Genomic DNA, 22,146 nt, shown 5'->3' with positions numbered 1-22,146 from the left:
AAAGCGTAGAATGTTATAGATCCTTTAAGTGTGTAGGGAGGTAATATGTATGCACGGAAGCTCAATGTGAAACAAAACCAGACATGGGAAAATACTGGATCTCTGGGTCATTAATTGTACTGTAGTATATACAGTAAGAGAGATGCATAAATGCTGATTCCATTTAAGTAAGAGTGCTCAATTAATAAAAATGAACAGATGCGAATTATGTCCATTTCCTTTGGCTATAAAAAGTGAAGAAATTCAGAGCAGTTGAGAATAAAATTATACAAATTAGAACATATAACTTTTGTCTAGCTGTGGCACAGAGCTCTGCCTACTTCAAGTACTGCGAAAACAAAATCAAACACCATGCACCTGCATATAAGAAACAGAAGTTACCTATATAAGCACTCATCATAATATAGGTGCACATCTCCACGCTCAGCAAAGATTTGTGTTGTTCCCGCTTTCCAAACCCAAAGACCCTGGTGGTCTTGAGCTGTTTTCTGTTTTTGCTTTGGGTGACCTCAGAATCTTAGGAATTTAGTGAATTTTAAGAAATATTCTATGGGACATGTAGCAGCACAGTGAGTGTTCTCACTGTGATGATTCTCACTTAAACGCATGTGTTGCCCACTTTGCGAAGAGAAGCAACTGAGAATTAGCAAAGTATATTGTAGCACAGAGGCTAGACTTGCTTTGTTCAAGGCTTCTCCTGCCCTCTGGATACTATTTATAAGTCAGATGAGCAACAGCAAGGGTCCAGTAGGACCACAGTTCAGAACTAAGCCCTGTCCCGGGCAGGTGGTAAGTGAGACAGGGGAAAGAACCCCAGACTGGAATTGGGAGTCATGTCTTTTAGCACCAGCTCTGCCATTAATTACCTGGGTGACTCTGGGCAAGGCTCTGGATGGTTCTCTCCTGTTTTAAAATGGCACAATAGCTTCCAGCTATATTTGTCACCACAAATATTCTTTTTCATATGCTCTCTTTGGTGCATTGACTTCCAGACCTGAAAAACTTTGTCTCTCAAGCAACTGAAAACATGAGGTGAGCACCACTCAGGACTTTGGGTGGGCAAATGCACTCAGCCCTACGAAGCCTCTGAAAATGTAATATTGTTAGGCCCCATTTCCTCTCTAAAGTACTCTTGGTTACAGGATGTGGCAATCCCCGATCTCAGTCTGTAGGTCCATGCTTTCATCTCCCCGTATAATTCCCAATATCTGGGCCTCATTAAGTCCCTGCCCTAAAGAACTCATTCCTCAAAACAAAGCACATTGTGAAGCATGACAATGATGTATGTGTCCTATGGATAGAACAGGCTTATTTGTGACTTACTTTATTGGTGGTGGGCAATACTCATCCACGTAATCTTATAAAGTGCAATTTAAACAAGTACTCAGATGCATTGGTTAGTGCTTTACAATTCTCATATACTCTGCTCACATATGCTAAATCTACCCCTTTCACATGTCCAGTGCAACCATCCAAATCTAAGCCATCATCAGTAATTGCCTGAATTACTGAAATGGCCTCACTTGTGACAAACTCTCTTCTCCAAAGGTGGCTGCAGTAGTATCTTCCACCCCACATATCTTTGTCCCTTCTGCAATGTGACCCTGTGGCATAGATGGGGTTTATTTTTCCACCCTCTTGGACCCAGGTGGGCTCTTTGACTGCTTTAACCAATGAATACCCAGGAGGCAATGCACTGTGGTGCCAGTTCCAACTGTGGCAAAGGCTAAAGCTCCTACTTTGTTTCACTTAGAAATGAGCTTCCATATAAGAAGTAGAATTACCCGAGACCAGCAGGCTGTGAGAAGCCCATGCCACACTGATGGGCCCTAGAAAATACGATGCCATGTGGAGAAAGAGAAAGGCCAGGGAGTACCTTCATGGGAACCACATGTGTGGGAGGGAACCATCTTGGAAGTAGATTGTCCAAGCTGAAGTCTTGTGAATCAGAGATGAAATACCACTTGAGTTCTTCTCAGATTTCCTGACCCATAAAATTCTGAGCAAAGTAATGTGGTTATTTTCAGGAGCTAAGTTTTGGGTGTTGTTTGTTACACAGCAATACATAAACCCAAACATTATTGGTTTCCTGCAAGGATCCATTTTCCTTATAGGAACCAGAGTGATTCTTTAAAAACGTGAAGCAGAAAATGTGAACTCTTGGCTCAAAGGCTTCATGGCTGCCCCTTACTCTTAGAATAACATTCATCTCCTTACTTGGCATACAAGTCCTGGACCCTGCCTACTTCTTCCCACTCACCCTTACCATAATCCCACCTGCCTTTTCCTCTTTGAAGTAAGCCACATTAAGTTCTATCTCAGGGCCTTTGCACTAGCTGTTCCCTCTGTCTCAAATGCCTCTCTTGCCTCAATGCCCCTTAATCAATGCTTTTTCTTGTCATGCAGGTCTAGGCATAAATGTTAACATTCTCAGACCTTTCCTTGCCACCTGGTCTAAAGAAGTTCATTATATCAAGCAATTTTGTTTTCATCTCTACCTGATATTTTCTTGTTTATATATTATGCCTCCCACTTCTAGAATAGCCTCTATGAGAGGAGAGATTTTTATGTCTTTTTCGCAACTGTCAAAGAACCACTTGATACTGTGCCTGCCATACAGTAGGTGCTCATTAATTTAGATTAATGTTGTCTTAAACTGAGGCTGAATTAGAAGGCACCCCTTCTCTGGCACAATGGGTTCTTCCTACTTCACCTTGGGATTCCCCTAGGCGGTTAGTCATTCATCTGTCCTTCCATTCATACATCCAGTCAATAGACACTTGTCTGGCACAACTATCTTCTAGGCACAGCGCTATGCAGCAGCTGACCAAGAAGCAAGGTTCCTTTACATTGTGGTAGAAGAGATATGCACATAAGCAAAAAGGAGTTAAGGTAACAGAAAACTAAATAAAAATGACTTGAGTAACACTGAGGTTTATTTCCCTCTCATGTGAAAATCCAGGTAGACAGTACAGGGCTGATGTGATGCCCCAAGGTTTCAGGGACCCAAGCTTCTGCTATCTTGTTCACTATGTGTGGCCTCCATTCCTTAAATCACCTCACTTACCTGCAAGGAAGGCTGGGAAATGTAGTTCATATGCTGGGCTACCATGTCACCAGCTAAAAATTAGAGAGCCTGTTACTATAGAGGAGAGAACTAGTAGTCTATTCCACATAGCCCAAAATATGTTGTAATAAGTATAATAGGGCACAGAGGATGGTTGAGGAGAAAGGTATCAACTCTGTGAAGCTGGGATGAAAGAGGGCTTCTAGGAGGAGTTGCCACCTCAGTAGTGTTTTCAAAGATAAATAGATTGGAAACTATTCAAAGGCCTTGATGCTTGAGTAGGAAATTTCTTAAATAAACGATGACAGCTTCCTCATCTCAGCCACTAAGAGAAGTCAAAGATACCTCCACAACCTAGTTTGGAGTCTTATAGACCATTAGTATTTGAAGCTGCTCGTGCTTTTACTTTGGTTTCAGAAGTATCATGAAGACGGTACCCATATTAGGGTTCTCTAGAGAAACAGAACCAATAAGATATATGTATATGTATATACATGCACACACGCATGTGCACACACACACACCCCAAGAGAAAGAGAAAGATTTATTTTAAGAAATTGGCTCATGGGATTATGGGGGCGGGCAAGCTCAAAATCCTTCGGGGAAGCCAGCAGGTAAATTCAGGTGAAAGTTAGATCCATAGGTCAGGCTAGGCAGGCTGGAAACAAAGGAGGGTTTCTGTTGTACAGTCTTGAGGCCAGATTCCTTCTTCTTTGGGAAACCTCAGTCTTTTCTCTTAAGGCCTTCAACTTACTAGATGAGGCCCACCTACATAACAGAGTAATCTGTTTTACTCAAAGTCAATCACATCTTTAAAATACGTCACAGCAACAGCTAGACTTGTGTTTGACCAAACAAATGTCCATCATAACCTAGTCAAGAGGACACATAAAATTAGCCATCATAGTACCTATGTAGTAGAATCTTAGGGGGGCAAAAAACTCATGTCTACTCTCTAAAATGCAATGAATTTGAGCACAGTCAGCAAAAGCAAAAGCTTTTCTAGTTATACCCAAGACGCCCCCAGGCCTGTCGTTGTCCTTGTGCACGTGTGCCAATGTTTATTTTTGCATTGACCAGACTCGTGGGCATCTCAAAATGCTCCTGGCACATGACCCAAGCTCCTTACAGAACTGGCAGGATCTACTTTAGCTGAGATGGCTGCAGGGCAGGGGAGTGGAGAGTGAATTAACGTGTGTGTGTATGTTTAGAGATGATCTCTAAAAATTCAGGTCCTTTCTTAAAATGGCACAACCTAGAGCACCACTTTTACTATGAGAGTGCTTAGAAAAATAACTTTTGGCATGGAAACACTGTGTCATAAGCCCAGGAAAGAATAGAGACTGCTTCATTCATTTCAAATGGCCGTGGGACTGTAAACACGGCCTCCTTTCCAGCTTCCTTATACAAAAGCAGTCTGTGTATTTTTGAGTAGAGGTATACCTATTCCATTTATAATATCATGTCACATTTTCCATCAGACACTGGATAAGTTGATCAAAGATAAACACTGCATCCTGAACCCTCACTGAATCCAACCATCTATTTTTGTGGTAATCGAAGAACCTTCCGAGGGGAATCACAACAGATAGCTGGGAGTTTGCTCTAGAATTTTTTAATTTTTTTATATAGAATTTTGTTTTTTAGACCACATGAAGTCCTTCTTTCAAGGGCTGTCCCATAAATCTCATTTTTCAGAGACATTCAATAAACTCCAGAGATTCTGAGAACTTGTCTAAGTAGTTATAGTTAGACATCCAGTGGAAGAGTGGAAGGTAGACCTCAGAGGATTTGTTCTCCCAGCTTATCCCTGACTGACGCATTTGGACACAGGGAAGCACTTGGGCTACGCGGAGGTTTGGCTGGTTCTTGGTGTCAATGTGGCTTCTGGGAAGACTTCTGCCAATGGATTTTTCTATAGGCGAGTCAGCATTGTCAGCATCCCATAGCAAGGAGGACGCCCTTCTCCAGCAAACAGAGAATGATTCAACGTGGTAAAAATTTTGATCTTCCATGAAGGAGATTTGCTAGCTTAAAAAAAAAAAAAAAAGTTGCTCATTCATGGAGGGAGTTTAAATTCTGGGCTCATGAGCAAAACTTTCAGAAAGGTTCTCCCTATATCCGAATCAGTTTATTCTTAGAAAGGAGCCCACGTCTTTTAATTGACTTCTTGCATTCAGAATGATACTTAGCTATTTACAGTGTTCTCTTTAACGTCTGGGGGTTTTTCTTTTTTTTCTTTTTTTTTTAATTGATTTCTTTTTTTTTTAAGATTTTATTTATTTATTTGACAGAGAGAGATCACAAGTAGATGGAGAGGCAGGCAGAGAGAGAGAAGGGGAAGCAGGCTCCCCGCTGAGCAGAGAGCCCTATGCGGGACTTGATCCCAGGACCCTGAGATCATGACCTGAGCCGAAGGCAGTAGCTTAACCCACTGAGCCACCCAGGCGCCCCACGTCTGGGGGTTTTTCTTAACAAAAGGAAGGCATACTTATATGAGAACAATATAAGAAATACAGAACATCAAAAAATTAAGGTCCCTAGTAAACATTCCCCTTTAGTAAATGCATGTGCCTGCACTCACACACTCACACACATGGCTACTTTTAAGTGCATAGTGTGTATTACTCACAGATTTTGGGGATACCTAACTTCTGGATGCCCATCCAACAGCCATTCCCCCATTTCCTTGACTCCTTGCTACCAGAGCCCCAATTTTGTTCAGGCGTTCTCCCTCCCATCTGACAAAGGAAATCCTGTCTCTACTCTAACGTCAGGGTTTGCCTCAGGCCTGGCTTTAGCCAGCTTGAAGCTCCTTCCCTTATCAGAGAGAGGTCCTAATCAGTGATTCTCAAGGAGAAATCTTGTGAGGGAGGGAAGGGTTCTGAGAAAGGGGTCCTTGATAATAACAAGAGACTGGAAGAGGAAATGCCTTTCCTCTTTGCTGGACATCACTCCTCTTGAGCCCAGCATGGAGGTGTCATTGACATTGACAATGGCGAAGCAGAAAAGTGAAAAGCCCCTGGGTCTCTGAGGAGATCACTAAGCTGCTCAATAACCCAACCCTGGCCTCACCTGACAGCCAAACCTCCTGTTTAGTGTGATGATAAATCTATTGTTCAAGCTATTTTTGTTAGGCCAAATGTCACTTATAGCTCAAATCATCCCAACTGATGATTTTACCCTTGGCCCTTTTTGATGTCTATGGGCTTTATAAATAGCATAGCAATAACCATTTCCAAACGAGAAGAAAGTACTTTAGATATGAGTGAATAAGCCAACAAACAGATATTTGGCAGGAATGAAACTTTCAGTTATTTACTTAACACTACTAAGTATATAGCACTTGATAGGCCATGGGCCAGCCAGACATGGAGTGACAAATAAGGAAATAAAGAGACATGGTCTCTGGCCTTAAGGATGTCACATCTAGCAGAGATACCAATATATACAAATAATTCTGGTGCACTGTAACCATGCCAGAAAACCTAGGAATATGAGAATATACAAGATAGTTAGAGAAAGCTTCACAGAGGACAAAATATCTGGACAGAGTTCTGAAGGATGAATAGGAGTTTGCTACTTGGATTTACATCCCAAATTGAAAAACACCAAAGTATTCAAAGCCTAGGAATACTATCAAAATCAGCAAACTTTGAGCCTCCGACAAGACCTGAATTGTAAAAGCCATTCTGCATTTTCACTTTTGCACTTATGGCTGATAAGAGGAAAAGCAGCCCTCAGCAGGGGCCTGCAGGAGACATGCCCTGGTGAAGGGGACAGGCCTGTTCCTTCTATGGGAGTTACCTCTGGAAATCCCCCACTGCCACAGTGATCAGAGCTGCTGGCCTGCAGAGGGTGAATTAGCACTGACATCACCAGATATGAGCTGGAAATGGGGGAATGCAGCCACCTCACCATACCAGCAGGAGATAAAAGCTGTCTGCTTCTCCCACATGACAGGATCAGCTCAGGCTGACAGGACCCAGCCGAGGCCTGACCTACTGGTGGGTCACCCAAGGCAGCCCCAGGGACGACTTGGACCCAGTGGCAAAGGCAAAAAGCCCAGAGAGAGAGAAGTGGCCCAGGAAACTCGGTTACTGCCACCTGATGCTCCTGTGTTTGTGCCACAGGTCAGATTCTTGTAGGAGGCCAGCCCTTAATGGCTTCCGGTTCCTTCCAGGGTAATGCTCATACTCCCCGTTAGCTGTGCACAGCTTTCTTGTCCAGGAGTTGAAAGCTGGAAGGCAGTAATGTGACATGGAAATAAAAGGCCACAGGGACAGCCCTATGTTGGCTCCATAACCCCATCTTTTCCTCCCGACGCGAATGAACTATGAGGATGCACTCACAATCAAAATGAAGGTCAAGAAAAGGCATTAACTAAATAGCCAAGAGTCTTTATGTTCGATATGGGTGAGTATTAATAAGTAATTCACAGTCTTTATATGCTACATCAATATTTAATGAATTAGAGGATTTGGGTGATTTCATTATATCCATGGATTTGGCTTACACCATTCCGGGTATCTGCATATGCTCCTAAGGATGTCTTTAACCGCCACGGTCACCCTCACACGGTCACCTGCCTAGAAGCTGCACATTCTCTTTATGCTCCCAGATGCCAGAGACCAGATCTCTTGGCATGCTGTGGGAACCTAGCCATTGAAATAAATGGAACATGGCAATCCTTCAGCACTGGCAACAGGAGCCACTGCTTTTTTGGGTGAGGAATGGTGAAGCCAAAAAAAGAAAGGGAAGAAATCCCCTGTAACATTAGACAGACTCTAAGAAGTTGTTCTGAATTGGGGCCCAAAAGTCAAGATTAGCAGTCACATCGAACTTTTTTTGTAATGAATTTTTGGCCCAAGTAACAGACATTCATTCATTGACATATATCTGCACATACATTTATATCTATCTATTGTACACACACACACACACACACACACACACACACACAGTTGCTGTTTATAATTACTATTTGTTATAAGCCAGGCACATTGCTGAACCATAGGGGGTATAATTCAGTAAGGACTTGCCATCTAGGTATCACAGAATCAAAAACCAAGGTCCTCATTCCTCAAGGGCTGCTATCCACAGTTGTTCCCACTACATTGCTCGTTTGGTTTTCCCATGATCTGCATGGAAGGGAATCAGGGCTACGCCACTATACATTCCTCACTCCCAGAATGAAGGAAGGGCAGGACCAGTCTAGCCCAGCTTCCCTGGATAACTATGGAAAAACGACACTATTTTAAACTTATGATATACATTCTCTGAAAAGGGAGCTCCATGTAGTTTACTCACAAAGGGGCCCAATTTTATCCTTCAGATATCAAATCCCACTTGGAGTCCTATGGCATTAAACCATTACTTAGAACTTTCTTATACCCTATATTATCTAAGACTTCGATGATTCTTAAGATATACCACCATTTTCCACACCACTAAGAAAAATCCATCCAATTATGGCCAACTACATCATACCATTTACAGTAAAATGCATCTTGATTTCAGAGATGTTAAAGGGTAAAAATATATCCTTTCTAGAACCAATGATATCCAAGGGCTCATCTAATTAGACTGAGATTTGAGAGAACAGGAACACATCTTATAGTTTGTCTTCTTTACTTTGGCGTTTCTAGCATGGTGTCATGCACGTAGAAAGTACATCGTGGGGCGCCTGGGTGGCTCAGTGGGTTAAGCCGCTGCCTTCGGCTCAGGTTATGATCTCAGGGTCCTGGGATCGAGGCCCACATCGGGCTCTCTGCTCAGCAGGGAGCCTGCTTCCCTCTCTCTCTCTCTCTCTGCCTGCCTCTCCATCTACTTGTGATCTCTCTCTGTCGAATAAATAAATAAAATCTTTAGAAAAAAAAAAAAGAAAGTACATCGTAAACATTCTTGAGTGAACGAGTGAGTAGCTGCTACAAATTCTATGTCCCCCTTATAGGAAAGTGTGCTGATCATTACATCAGGACATGCAGATAGAGGTAAGAAGGTCCAGATGGGGTCGGCTTCTTCCTATGGCATGTACCATTGGAAACAGGCGGACTCCATGAGCAGACATGGAGGGAGCTCCTCTAGCACGCACAGCAGCTCAAGGCCTGCTCACCTCAAGGCCTGGTCAAGGAGCTGCTGGCCAGACACACTGCAACACCAGGCTCCTCAGGGACCTATTTATGTTTCTCCTGAAAACCGGTGTGTAATATCAAACTTCTGAAAATAAAATCACAGTTTAAGTGGACTGTGGGAGCTGGCTATTTAGAGGAACCTGCTGGCAAGTTCTCTTGTAAAGTCAATAACCATCCCAGGTTTATCTACTTTATGACTTTGTATTTTGTATATCGCATTCCCGTAGAGCAAGGCACACACCCTTATATTGAGTTTCCCCACAGTACAGTCTTTGTGCTGGGTCAGCGGCTTGAGCGCTCTTGCTACGACCGGCCCCTCTCCCTGGAGGGTTCCTGGTCCGCTCAGGTGGTCGGGTCAGACCAGTCCCCTCCCACAGGTGCCAGGGCTTGCCTGTCGTGGATGGGGCAAATGGAAACTGCATTTTCCTTTGTTTCGTTTACTTCAGGATGAAGTTACTTCTGATCAGAAAGTTGCATTCAAACTCGAGAGAGATGGGCCATAGCGATAATGCAAGCACGTAGGCCGCACAGAATGAAGCACACGTGAACATGCGCATGACGCAGGCACGTACCCAACACAGAAGGGAGCATATGTGAACGTGCGCATGACACAGGCACTTGCCTGGCACAGAACAGAGCACATGTGAATGCACACAAAACGCAGGCACATAGCCAATACAGAAGTGAGCATGCGTGAACGTGTGCATGACGCAGGCACGTACCCCACACAGAACAGAGCACACGTGAGCGCAGGCATCACGCAGACACGTGCCCGGCCCAGAACAGAGCACAGGTGGGCGTGCACATGACACAGGCACGTGCCTGGCACAGAACAGAGCGCACGTGAATGTACCCATGATATAGGCACGTACCCCGCACAGAACACTTGGGAGCCTGCCATCCGTGTGGGGAGGGAAAAGGAAGGGATTCATACCTTTGACCCATGTGTACTTAGCATCTGAGACACTCTAGATTCTGTGCCACTTCTTTGGAGGAATAATGAGATGAATAAGACTCAGCCTCTGGCCTCATAGTCTAGTTACAGTAAGGTGTGCTGAATAGTACAATGAAGGTGTGAGGCTGCCTCAGCCTGAGAGAATTAGACAAGGTTTTACATGGGGTACAGTCTGGAAGTCAGGCCTTGGTAGAAAAGGGGAAGGGAGAAAGGGCAAGGCGGGTAGTGACAACAGTGCATACAAAGGCAGGTGTGCAAAAGCATGGGAGAACCTGGAAATTGTTGGTCAGGGGCACTCTGCAACTATCTCCCTTCCCACTCACAGCCGGTGACAGTAAGTGAAAGACATCCTTAGACTGGACCCATCATCGCAAGCCTCCAGGGAATCCTAAACTTGACCTCCCAGATCTCTGTTTCCCACAGACCTAGGAACCTGAAGTTCTAGTCCTGGTACTGTTGGTGCCACAGGACCTACCCACAGGAAGTGGGACCCACATCCTGAAAAGATCTCCTCCCCTATAGTTTTGCAGTCAAAAGGGTGAGAGGAGCAAGAGAGAGCCAGTAGGGTTCTTTGGTGATAGTTCTGGCATAAGGCTGTAACACCCAATCAGAAATGCCAGATGGCTTCCTTACACTTGCTTAGTTCTCTTCCCTCCTTCATCCAAAACTGTCACGCTTGCAAAATCTTCAGGCTCATATTTATTTGCCTGACCTGCTCCTCTGAGTCTGCCCCCAGGGTGTGATAAATAATCCCCGGAAAACACAAGTTCTCATGATCCCTTCAAAGTGGTGAGAGACATCAGAGGCAGCGGCTATGAGTTTCTGAGGCTTGAATTCTCATGTTCCTAATCTCTGGGCTCAGTCTCCTGTCATCATTGATGGACAGTTCTCCCACTCACTGTTGGTGGGCAGGTGTCATCTGTTTTACTTCTTAATACGATTCAGTCAGAATAAAAATGATAGAACCCCAGAGGTGAACTGGGGGACCCTACACGTGGGAGAGACTTAGAGGTTCCTGGCTCCACCTACCCCTGGAGCCCCTTCCTCACATCTTTGGCAAAGAATGACCCGAGCCTTTCTCACCCACAGAGAGGGTGTCCGCTCTGCCTCTTTCTGTAGTTCATGCTTCAGATGTGTTAGCTCTTCTGAAAATTAACTTGAAATCCATCTCCCTATAATTTTTAGTAACTGTTAATTGTTCTCCTCCTGGCAGTCCTTAGAATGAATTTAATCCTCTTCCACATATCATATTTAAGTCCTCTGAATTAATATGCTTTATCCACATGTGCACTCCCAGCCTTTCTTTTCTTTCTTTTCTTCTTTTCTGTTTTTTTCACCCCTGGGTAAACACTTATAGTAGGTACAATTATTCCTCACATGATCTAGTCTTCAGGCCTTCGTTCCCTGGTTGCTTGCTTCCAGATACATTGGAGTTTGTCAAGGCCCCTTTAAAAACAGGATATTGGTGAGTCCACAGAGCCCTCTAGATCTTCCTGGAGTGCCAGTGCCAGGAAGCCTATCAACTTCCTTAGGGAATCTAAGTCCACTTTTATTTACAAATCCACCTACCCTACTAAACGATGAGCACTTACTCTCTTATCTTCCCAGCTTCCAACACGAGTACAGACTTAAATTTCAGAATCCAAGAGACAATATGGTCTAGTAGAATTGGGTCAGTCTCAGTACCCTCAGACACCAGCACTAAGCCTGCTCACCTCTGGCACATAATAACCGTGTGGTTAGTTAACCAATTCATTTGTTTAATGAAAGCAGGTTCAGCTTGCATTTAATTACTTAGCAGTATGTCAATACTTATTAATATAATAACTATTAACTGAAATCTCATGGTCTACTTCATATGATCTCTATAAGGATAACCCACCACTTCCACTTGTATTATTGCCTTCCTTAATGTAAATTTAGGATTTGGCATTTGTGTAACAAACCCTTCCAAAATTTGGTGGCTTAAAACAATGAGGACTTATTATTTGTCACAATTTTGTTTGTTGACCGGGTGCCGCTGGGTGGTTATTCAGGCCATGACTCACTGAGCCAGGAGCTTGGGCTGAGGCTGAAATGTCCAAGATGGCCTCTCATCTCCCGGGTCTCTCATCTTGTGGCGTCTCATCATTCAGTAGTTTAGCCCGAGCTTCTTTAGAGCCAAACAGCTGGCTACTATGAGGGGATGTTCCAAGAGAACAGTCCCAGTATGTAAGCACCTAGTAAGCCTGTGAGGGCTTCACAGTGACTTGGCCCAGACAAGTGACATGGTCAAACCTGGAGTCAATGCAAGAGGGAACTGCACAAGTTCTTGAGTATCAGGATGTGTGATTCACTGTAAGACCTCCAGTCTTACAGTCTGCTCTATTTATCCTTATTAAATTTCACCGTTACACGTTTAAAAGGGAGTATTTTTTCTCATGACTTCACAGAGAAGAATCCAATTTTCTCTGGATATAGGCAAGCCTGATGAGGAGGAGGAAGAGGAGGATAAATCATTTATTGTCTACTGTGTGGCAGGTGATTCTTTTCATATTTACAACTCATGAAAAATATCCCAAGGACAGAATTATTACTTTCATTTTAGAGATAAGGAAAGTGAGGTTCAGAGAATCTCAATAAGTTCCTCAAGATCTCACACATAGTTGAAGGTAAGATTTCAACCTAGGTTTCTCATTCCAAAGCATGTGTTTTTTTTAGCACTATTCCATGCTGTCTCTCAAAGTCTGTACTTTTGACTCAGTGAAATATATAATTCCGTGCAAAAAAAAAATGTTTCTCAAATTCTAATAAAGAACCCAAGATGTCAGAAAATGTAAAATAACTTTTCTTTCTCTAGAGTTCCTTAAATGTTTAAGTCTTGTTTTGTTCCAGGGTATTCTGGTGTTGGGTTTTTGGTGGTTTGTTTGCATGTTTGTTTGTTTGTTTGTTAATATATATATATAGCTAATTCTCCTGAGAAGTGAAGAAAGCCTAAAGTGCAGCTCATCCAGGAGGGCTGGGGGGTTTAAGTATGTGAATGGGGGTTCTGATAAGACTTTATATATGCATAGTTGTAAGGCAGGATTCCTACGGAAAAAAGCGGGGTTTGAACTTGAAGTCCATCTTAACCGCATCCATACTGTCTGAATTGCCAGCCTAATCGGCCTCCAAGTAGAGAAGTATGCTTTTTTCTTTATCTACTCTGGTAAATTATTAAAGGGCTCTTCTGCCCAAGGGGAGATCATTAACTTCCTGGAAGGTTGCAGAAGGCATTTGGCAGGTGCAGCAAGGCGAACCAGGGCAGCTCAGTTAGGATGGCAGAAGTCGGCTTCCTCAGGTAGCTTCCACTGGTCAGCCAGAATGAGGAAAAGACCACTTCTGGGCAGGGGGAGATAGGGATGGGCCATTGGACAAGAATGGAGGCAAGAATGGGATGGGGTGGGATGGGGGCACCTGAGTAGCTCAGTCGGTTAAATGTCCAACTCTTGATTTCATCTCAGGTCATGGTCTCAGGGTTGTGGGATGAACCTGTGTCAGACTCTGCACTGGGCATGGAGTCTACTTGAAATTCTCTCTCCCTCTGCCCCTTCCCACTCTGCTCTCTCTCGCTGAAATAAATCAATCTTAAAAAAGGAAAAGGAAAAAAAGAAGGGGATGGAGGAAGAGGGCTTCCCCTGTCTAGCCTGCAAATGGATTTTAAACTCATTAGGTAATAAAAATCCCATTTGCCTGATCGAATATGTGCCATATATACCTGCGTTTACCCACACCTTGTGGAACTCTGAGGTGACAGCCTTGTTACATGTAGAAGTAGAGGCTGGGGCAAGTGCCAGATTGGTCACTGGAGAAACATGTATGTAGGTGACACGGAAGGGCAGGAGAGTCCTAGAACCTCAGTTTACTTCGTTACCAGTCCACCATCCTCATGCCACAGATGAGGTGACATGGAAGGTTATATGACATGGCCAAGGCCACTGACTTTGATCGTGCCAGAGACGGGACTAGAACCCATACCTCCCAATTCTAGGGCAGGACTTTTCCCTCGGCGTTGGTGCTGTTGCCAGTCTCAGTAGGTTTAACAAGTGTTTGGGGAGAACAATTGAAAGCACTTTTCCCAAGAAGTTGGGGGACCAGAGCATCCAAATCATGGCCTTTAGTCCAAAATTCACAGCCCGCTTAGCTGCACGCTCTCATTCCATCCTTCAGTGATTGCTCCTTTTGGAAAGTGGTGCAGCTATTAAGAGAATTCTCATGCCTGTGACTCTCCTCTCAGCCTTTCCATCCATGGAACAGGCTCCACGTACAACCTTTTGCTTCTTCCTTGGTCAAAGATCTTGGGAGACTTTCTGAGGTACCACATGGTTCATCTTGAGTCATTTTCCATGATTCACCTGTGTGGTGTCAGAACTGAGCCTCGTTCAGCTTTGGGTTGTTCTGTCCCCAAAATGTGCACACACAAAAAATCACCCACGTTTGATTTAGTGGATGATACTTCCTTTTGTGAATGGTTTGTACACCATGCCAACTAGGAGGTTAAACTTGGTAAGGAGAGGGATGGATGGTAGTATAAGCTGAAGAGAAAAATCTGTCTGTGATTACTGGAACATACTTGATAGACATGCGCCTATGTCTCAGTGAGAACAGTACCAGGGATTAAAGGTTCCTGTACTTTGGGAGGTCACTGTCTGCGGGAACAGAAGATCAAAACAAATTGTTTTAATTCATGAGGAATGGAAGTTGTGGGAGGTTACATTTCACGGCCAAGGCCAGAGATGGAACTAGAACCCACATCTCCCACCACCCAGGACAGGACATTCCCCCCTCCCCCCAGCCTGGGAGCTGTCACCAAGCTCAGCAGGTGTAACTATGTACAGGGCAGATATGTGGAAAGTCATTTTCTCTAGGGGCCAGGTGATTGGGGGCTGAGAGAGGCATGCACAAAGACCTGGGGAGCCAGACTGCAGAGCCTCTGCTTTTGCCTGGAGAGGAGGCAATACATCAGTCAAGCCTTGGAGGGTAAGCTGACAAGGGCTGGGGGAAGGGCATTCCAGGCAGAGGGAACAGCCTGGGCAAAAGCAAGGAGGTACTCTGGACAATCCTGGGCTGCTCTGGCTCATGATTTTCAGCCCCACACAGTGCACACGGGAAGCAGGTGCAAAGTGTCTGCCCCCATGTTCTTCCATGTGGGGGGCCTCCCAAGGATGTCCAGAGAGCTCGGCCTCAGGTTCTTATTGTCTGAGGTCACTGAGCCTCCTGAAAGTATTTCAGGAATGTGGAGGCCTGACTCACTCTCTTCCTTGAGTTCACAGTCTGAAGTTCATAAAATCGCTTTCTCCTTTAGTCATTCTTATTCAAACATCGGCCCACATGCTTCACAGATGGCGCTGGCAGGAGGAATCCGGGGACACATTTTTTTGCTCAGGATGTGAAAGGAGATCAAGGGAGATTATTCAGCAGGGGCCATCCACACACACAGGGAAAGGCTGGCAGGGAGCAGAGAGCCCTGGCAGAAGGGAAGCTGTGCAAGCTTCTGTCTCTGTGCCTTGCCCTTCTCATCTGTGAGCAGGGACAGTAACCACACCAGCTTCAGGGAGTCGTGATGAAGGTTCAATGAGTCAATGAGTCAATCCATGTGAAGTACTCAGAACAATGCCTGACAAAGAATAAGCACTTGAGAAATACTAGTGTATGACTGATATTATTGCTCATAGTTGGCAAAGAGTGAGTTTTCTAAACACAAGTGATGGGGGACAGAGGAAGTGTTCCTGGAACAGGACTGTGGGAGTTCAACCTAGAAGGAAGACATCCCCTGCAGCGTACAGAGCTGTCTGGATGAGGACGACTTGGGCCACGGCATACCCACGGTGGGGACGGCAGTGCCAAGACTTGGATGAGAATAAACTCAAGTGTCACATCTGGCCAGATGCCAAAGACAAAGTTTCAACGACAGACTTCTTCCAGGATGGAAAGAGGTATCAAAATGAGCAGAGAATAAGCACAGGGGACTGGGAAGAGACTGTGGGAGCACAGGCTGGGCTTTCAAACAGCCCCGTGTAGAGTTCCCATTGGTTATTCACCTTATTTCCCCTGCGGCCAGGTAGGCAATGAAGTTATCAGCAAGGCAGGCCAAGCACAGATCAGATGCCTCTGTTCCTCCTTGCTGATTCCAGGTCAGTTTAAAGGACTGAAAATGCCGGGAGACTTCCAGATCAAAACCGCCACCCACACTGCCTTGGAGCTGGTTTTGAGATCTCTCCTAGAACACATCATCAGTTGTCTTGACTTGAAGAGTTGAGTCCAAGCAGTCTTTCCATTGTTGGAATTCTGTTTGGACAAGGTGAACCTCTCTCTACCTTTCAGAACACTCCTCAGGGAAACTCTCAGTCCTGCCCAACTTAGACAAAGCACCGGGCAGAGTGAGCCCCACAGAAGGAAAGCACCCAACTCCGCAGGGCCTTGGGAACGTCTGGCTGGCACAGTGCTTGATTTTTTCCTTCTGCGTCAGCCCCTCAGCCCCCATTGCCTCTCCTCTTCTCCTCAGTTGGAAAGGGCAGACACGTGCCTCCTTGTGCTTCTGTCACAGTAGAGCCTACAAAGTAAGAATCCCATATGAATTTGAAAGCCCCCCCACCTTTTTTTACAAAAAGTAAAAATACTCCCAATGGAAGAGAGGATTCAAGGATTTCACTGAAAGGCACTGAAAAACAGTATTACTGGCTCAAAGAAAAAGATGGCTGAATAGACAGGAGACAAAGCCTACATTGGCCCTATTTTCAGACCAATGAGCAGATATAAATTACATTACTCTTTTGTTTTATGAAAACAGACTGGAGAGTTGAGACAAGGTGATTCTTGAAAGAAGAAAAGGTTATTAGATTCCTTACTATTAAAATTTCTTAATTTTTTATTAACTTGCTTTTTAAAAAATAATACAGTACATGCTTATGGCAAGTAACTCAGGATAGAAGGAAATGAGGTGAAAAGTAAAATTCCTTTCCTCCTCTCTACACCCACCTCCTCACACCTTCCTGAGTCCCAATCCTCAGCAGAAAAAACTCTTCATAGTTTCTTCCCCATTTTTCTAGAGCTTTCTATATACATTACAATCTCCTCTGACACTACTCTCCTCCTTATTCACCTACAAGAAGCCTTCAAACTTGGGATCTCATAATATTCTACTTCCTTTGTCAGAAAAGCTCTTCTGATCTTTGCAAGGCTGGTTCCTTCCTTATTCCGCTAATACCTACTCAGAATTGTCACCTACCAGAGATGTTCTGTGACCTCTCTATTTCAACAGGAATCCTATCAACACCACCGTTCTCTACCCGGACAGTCCATACTCACCACTGCCTACCCAGCCCTTAGCACAGTGTCTAGCACACAGAAGGTATTTGATAAATATATGGTGGACACAAGCATGAGTACATTAGGTGCGCATGTGTATGCACACGTACAGAGGTTATCACACAAAGAATTCTGCCAAAAATGGTAATAAAAAATAATTAACATTTCTTAAGCACTTATGTTGCAAGTACTATTCTAAACTTTTTACGTGTATTCCTTCATTTGGTTCTTACAACAACCCCAGAAGACAGGTAGTAATACTATCTTAGGATAGGAAACCAAGAGATGAAGCCACAGGGAGGTTAAGGAACTTCTTAAGGTCACCCAGCTTGCAAATGACAGAGTCAGCATATATAAATTTACCTTCATTTTAAAATGACTATTTAGCCATAATTAAGATATTTTTAGTTTTTAACATATACAACATAAGATTTACCATTTCAGGGGTGCCTGGGTGGCTCAGTGGGTTACAACCTCTGCCTTCGGCCCAGGTCATGATCTCATGGTCCTGGGATCAAGCCCCGCATGGGGTTCTCTGCTCAGCAGGGAGCCTGCTTCCCACTCTCTCTCTGCCTGCTGCTCTGCCTACATGTGATCTCGCTCTGTCAAATAAATAAATAAAATCTTAAAAAAAAAAAGATTTACCATTGCAACAATTTTTAAGCGTAGTTTGGAGGCATTAAGTAAATTCACATTCTTGTGCAACCACCACCACCATCCAACTCCAGAACTTTTCTCATCTTCCCTACTGAAACGTCACATGCATTAAACAAAAACTCCCATCCCTCCCCCCACCACCCCCTGGCAGCCACCATTTTATTTTCTCTCTATGAACTGACTACTCTAAAGTTCCTCATATAAGTGAAATCATACAGTATTTGTCTTTCTGTGTCCTTCTGTGGCTTATTTGACTTAGCATAATATCTTCTTTCACTAATGTTTTAATGAGTAATGTTATTAATAATTTGAACATCCTACTCATACAAACGATACAAAATTCAAAAGGCACAAAAAGACATGGGATAAAAAGCAAGTTCTTCTCCTACCTCTGTCTCCAAGCACCACAGGGCAACCACTCTTCTCAGTAGCCTTCCATATACAATCACATACCTACACAAATATTTTCTACACAATGAAGAGCATATTCTACATATTGCTCTGTTAAGAGCATTTCCCTTTTAACCAAATACTTCATAGATAGTTCCACATCACTGTACATAGACCTGCCTCTTAGTTAATTAATTTTATTCAAATATCATGTACATACAGCAAAGTGCGTGTAAGTATGTTTACAGCTGGATCAGTCTTCATAAGCTGAACACACCTGTATAAGCAGCAACCTGATCAAGAAACAGAACATCACCAGTTCCCCGGGAGTCCCTCTCTGGCAACTTTCCAGACACGACCCATCCCCTCACCAAGGGTAACCCTTCTGCTGACTCCTGAACAGACTAGATTAGGTTCGTCTGTTTATGTAGGTTTTATGGAAAGTATCCTACGATCTACACTCTTATGTCTGGCTCCTTTCCTTCACCATGATGCTGGTGAGATGAACCCACGTCACTGCATTTCAGTGGATACGTAACAATATCCTGGGGTCAGTGAAAGCCCTGTCCGCGCCAGTTGGAGGTCTTGTGTGTGCTTTGCAGTCTCTCCACCTTGCCCTCAAGACCCTGGAATTCCTCTCGGTGGCTCTGTAAATGCCTTAAAGAGTCCACAGCTGGCCAAAACACACCTCCAGCTGAAGAAGTGATGAAAACCAGCAGCCCTGCGTTGAGGTCTGGGCAAAAAGTCACACTGGAGCCAGGAGAGGGGAGAAAGGCACAGCAGCCCTGCCCCTCGGATCAGCATCTCTGCAGCCACAGCTCAGGGCCACATGCTGCTTGAGGCCTCCTTCAGTCCGCCAAGAACTCAAATCAGAATTCCCTGAACATGAGGAATCATGACAGAGCACTGGTTTGCATTCCCTTTGCAAATGTGACTTTTAAAGTGGAGTCAAAACTACTTCCAACTAAAGAGCTAAGCAGCTTTAACTAGTATCAGCAGACGGCCTACGAAAAGAGATGCAGTTAATGTATTCCATCTGTTTGTTTGCTCTCTTCTGCCCTGAGACTTGGGGCAAAATACCCATTTGGGAAAGGAACCGTCACACACAGGGCAGGAACAACGTACCAACAGGGCAGAGTTGGACACACTGTCCAGCTTGGGTTGCCCACTTATGACTCTGAAATCCCTAACTGTCAAATCAGTCCCCAACCTCACCTCCATCCCTAGTCTGGCAATGACACAAGTATCTATTTCCAGATATGAGCTGCTAAGTGGCAGAACCAATCGGCACATTCGTGTGGGGCCAATCATCACTGCCCTGAGTGGCTCAGGAGGCAACACGCAGGACTGCATTCTTGTGGTTTGCCCTTCCAGAAAGGCCTTTCCCAAGCACCACATGCTGCCGGCACTGGGTCCAGCAGAAGGGAAAGGGCAGAGCATGTGTCCTATGGCAGACTCTGCTTTACTAGAATATTACCTTGCTTCTTGCTTTGGCCCGTCGCATTCCTTCTCTCCACAGAGGCCCTCTCCTGCAAGGCTTCACTGCATGGGCCCCCCAGAAGAACGCCTCCCTCTGTGACAACCTGTAACAAATACGTATAGTGGCTCCAGGGTCTCATGATCTCATTTGGGTAATTAAGCAGCAAAATTTTACCGAAAACTCAAGATAATCCAGAATCATTCCCTGGCTTTCCACTTAGGATGTGGAAGGAGAGAAAAGAAATGAAGAATAAGCATAGGAGCAGAGGAATAAAGAGCTTACAGGAGAAGCGGAAAACAAACCTGATCCCAAGTCCTGAAAGAATATCCCATTTAATAATCCCATTTAATAATTTAATAATAATGGGATATTTAATAATATCCCATGCTTTATAAAGATTTTCTCTGATGAGTTGCAGAGTCCTCTCTAAGGTGTGCTATCTTACAGTCACTTCTCAATCTGGTACTTACTGAAAGGTGTTACATGTCCACTATAGGCAAAAGGAAAAGATACAGGGGGAGGATCACACATTCTCAAGGCTAGTTAAGGACAGAGGTGAGTCTGCCAAGGCCAGAGCCAATTTTTAGTCTATATCAGCAAGGGCTGCTCGTTCTCAGGCCCAGGAGCCTGTGGAGGCCACTCTGGATAACCATCCACCACCCTGTTTGGCTGTAGTCCATATTCCTTCCTGGAAACTTCTCTAAGAAAGAGAATTGAGATGAAAAGTGCCCATAGGGGAAGTTTTCATAAGGGCCCACGAGCTCAACTGGCTGGAATCTGACGAGGGCAAAAAATGGAATGTTCATCCCGAATGACTGAATAGAAGATAAGCAAACATCAGGTGACAGAGCAAACAGAGAAGAAACATGATCTACCCACCCCAGGAAGGACTACCGTCCTTGGATTCGTCTTTAACCGGGAGGAGTTTCTTATTGACTCTGGGGTTTTGAATCCAAGTCTGAGCAAAAGCTGCCCTCGTGATTCTAGAAAGGACAGTATAGGGCGCAAGGGCCAAGGATTTGTAGAGTTGGTAGAGGCTGGAATCAGCCTCATGAAAAGAGAAGTTCCAAGAGTCAACAGCAGCTGGCAGCAAAGCTCTCCAGGCTGGAGGATGGCAGGATCCTGACTGTCCCTGCTAGAAGGTACCTTAGAGATGGCCCAAGACGGGGAATCCTTTGTTTTTCAGGGGAGGAACCCCAGGTCCAGAAAGGGTAAAAGCCTTGTCCAAAGTCACACAGTCGGTGTGTGACACACGGTTGGGTGCAGGGCTGGCTGGCTTTCATTCAGCTGGAAAGCGGGCTTTCATTCCTCTCCCTTGGCCAATGTGTGACCCAGCACCATGATGGTTGTGGGGCAGAAAGAAGGGGAAAAGTTAGGAGCTTTGAGAGTCATTAGTAATCCTATCATTAGACACACAGTTAACATCATTAGCCAGCAAAACGTGCTAATGTGTTAACGTGAGAGGCAATATTTATTGCACTAATGAGGTGACTGGTGCCAGTAGCCATTTGTGGCAGACATTTTTTTTTTCAAGTTTACCATTGTAGCAATAATGCATACATAAAAAGAGATTTACACATTTCCCGTCTAAACACACATGCTGACCATTTTATTATGAGACTGACTGAGTGAACATATGTCCCTTAATTTTGTCAGGAAAAAAACTTCAATTGAATTATAGACAGAATGAAGACAAAGTTATATGGCATAGAATTTAAAGACAAAATTGGTTAGCCCCCCTGCCCTTTTCTACTATTTCTTTGTTTTAGAAAGTGACTTCAGTCCTAATGAAGGTATTAAGAAAGCAGATGCAAAGACAAAAGTTCATTCAATCACTGCTACGCATGCACCAGCAGCATGAGGAACAGTTTGCCCAATTGTCCAACTGTAAAGTCCCCGGCTTGGGGCAAGGCCTCATGCCCATGAAAAGCATGGGTGAGTCAGTATATTTTAGATGCTTTTTTTTTTAAAGGCCCTTCAAGGAGCTAAGAGAAACTATAACATTCAGGTTGAGGGAGGATACAGACTTTTTTTCGCATTGTTTCCTAATGTAGGTTAAAACATCAACAGTCTAGAATGCTGAAAGAGATCTCTTGTACTCTATTCAAGGTAGATGAATGGTATACTGTCATAGTCA

General features: G+C 44.3%; 1 long non-coding RNA gene across 1 annotated transcript in view; it reads right to left on the bottom strand.

Moving 5' to 3' along the window:
- Positions 1–21,803, bottom strand: part of LOC125097041 (uncharacterized) — a 128,659-nt gene extending 106,856 nt beyond the window's left edge. Inside the window, exons 1-2 of the long non-coding RNA XR_007126473.1 lie at positions 21,156–21,803; positions 20,007–20,112 (exon numbers count right to left, since the gene is read on the bottom strand). This is a non-coding gene — a long non-coding RNA (uncharacterized LOC125097041). The remainder of the gene's footprint in view (positions 1–20,006; positions 20,113–21,155) is intronic.
- Positions 21,804–22,146: the final 343 nt, after the last annotated feature.

Source organism: Lutra lutra, chromosome 4 (assembly GCF_902655055.1).
Source record: "Lutra lutra chromosome 4, mLutLut1.2, whole genome shotgun sequence".
NCBI lineage: Eukaryota > Metazoa > Chordata > Mammalia > Carnivora > Mustelidae > Lutra > Lutra lutra.
Note: the sequence above shows the minus strand (reverse complement) of the source record. Positions and strands in the feature narration are given on the sequence as shown.